The sequence below is a fragment of the Penaeus vannamei genome, chromosome 11, assembly GCF_042767895.1.
Source record: "Penaeus vannamei isolate JL-2024 chromosome 11, ASM4276789v1, whole genome shotgun sequence".
Taxonomy (NCBI): Eukaryota; Metazoa; Arthropoda; class Malacostraca; order Decapoda; family Penaeidae; genus Penaeus; species Penaeus vannamei.
In genome coordinates this window covers 28,700,839-28,703,338 of record NC_091559.1, presented here as the reverse complement: position 1 = coordinate 28,703,338, position 2,500 = coordinate 28,700,839, and positions in this window count along the sequence as shown.

Below are 2,500 nucleotides of genomic sequence, written 5' to 3'. Positions count from 1 at the left end.
CTCCTCCCTCCTCCCTTCTCCCTCCTCCCTCTCCCTTCTCCCTCCTCCCTCTCCCTTCTCCCTCCTCCCTTCTCCCTTCTGCCCTATTAGTGTTATTAAACTTCGCTCCTTATCTTCCTTTGTCTCGATAAACACTTCAGATTCTACCGTTTTTTTATTTTTTATTTTTTTTTGACTCAAAGCACCTTTTTCTTTGAAGCTTAATTTTTTTTTTGTAGCCTTAGAGATATTGCTTTAAGATATGATCTTTACAGGATTAGAAAGGGAAATGCTGACGTCGTTCCTTTTTTGTATTTCAAGTTCAGTTTAAAGGTATCAAAGGGGGAAAAGTGTGGCGTTTACGGAATGGAGGTATATACATATATGTATATATATATATATATATATATATATATATATATATATATATATATATATATATATATATATATATATACACACACACACACACACACACACACACACACACACACACACACACACACACACACACACACACACACACACACACATATATATATATATATATATATATATATATATATATATATATATATATATATATATATATATATATATATATATACACACACAGACGCACACACATACACACACTCACATATGTGTGTGTGTGTGTGCGCGTGTGTGTGTGTGTTTGTGTGTTGTGTGCGTGTGTCAGTGTGTGTGTATACATACATATGTATATATATATATATATATATATATATATATATATATACATATATATATATATGTATATATATATATATATATATATATATATATATATATATATATATATATATACATATATGTATATATATGTATATATGTACATACACACACACACACACACACACATACACACATATGTGAGTGTGTGTATGTGTGCGCGTGTGCATACACACCCATACTCACTCGAGGATGTGTATACATAAAGAAAGAGGGCGTCAGAGCGTGAGAGACGGAGAGAGCGAGTGAAAACAAGACAAACAAGAAAACGGAAAGCAAGCAAAGACGTAGATGCAAAGAAACGATAATGCTGTTAATAAAGCGGCACACGACAAGACGGCAGAGGGCGGTGCAAGGCCCAGGAAGCACGTATTAATGCTAACAAGAATAATGTATTGGAGCGCTGTCATATCACACAAGCTTTTTGCTGTATTGATAATCTGATATCGAGGCAAATGGACTTGGTATTAAGGAGGTTAACATAATATCCATAAGCATATAGGCAGATGCACTGCGGGAGAGGAAAAAAGGTCATCATAGTATCATATAATTTGCATTTTTATTGGAAATGGATTGTTTTATTGTTAATTTTTTTTTTCTTTTTTTTAGTTCTTTTGTGACTTTTTGGTGAAGTGGGTTCTCCTTTGCCCATCCACGCGAACTCATAATTCGAGTGGTTTCATCATGAATGTTGTCATTCTATCGTTATAATGGGCCCGGTAATGATAAGCCGTGGATGTTTCTGGAACAAAAGCAAAATATGCAATTACCCCCCCCCCCCGAAAAACAGTTTTAGTTATCAATAAACAGCCCCCCCCCAAAAAAAAAAAAAAAAAAAAAATTCGGGAACCAAAAATAAAATTCAATTACGTAAAAGTAGATTAATTCTACTTCATACAAATTTTCTCTGAAATATTGAAACACCGATATTTCTCGACTGAATTTTGATTTATTTCTTATTCTTCTTGAACAATTTCGTATAATAATATTTTACGATTCCTTTCTTACTTTTCTATCTTGATGAATAAAGAGATAATTTCTATGCAACAATGTCTTTCCTAACTGATGACAGAATCCTAAATAAATCTTTATTCTTAATCGTGATGAATGAGATGTTGGGTAATCCAAATATTCTCTTTTATTCGATAATTCTATATTGTTATCACTTTCTGCAATAAACTAATTGCTTTTGGTTCGATTATGTTATCCTGTATTGTATTGATCTATTGCACTGTATTAAACTGATCCAGGAATAAAGATATTAACTATAAAACAATCCCTAAAAATAATTTATAAAAAACAAAATAACAAAATAACAAATAAAAAGATAACGAAAAATGTGAAAAATAAAAACAAATAAAAAATAACAACAAAATGCACAACAAAGACACGTGATACCATCCTACACGTACCACAACGACCTCAAAATGCCCCCCCCCCCCCAATACCATCCCCAAATTTCAATAACCTCGTCGAACACACAGACAAACACGAGATTACGAAGGTCATCAGGCAAAGCCACCAAGCCGTTTGCAGCGATGACGAGACGAGGTCACATGAGGTCACGGGACATTAAGAGATTATACATATCTATTATCAGTGCGGAGGCAAACAAGCTCAAAACATGTTGAGAGAGAGCTGGTGTGTGTGGATGAAGCTCTTTGTCCAGTGGCTGATTGAGAGAAGGAATTTGGCTGACGTGGGTTTGGGGTTCTGGGTCGCGGTGGTAGGTGGGGGGGGGGGGCGGATGGGGAGTGAGGTATATGGT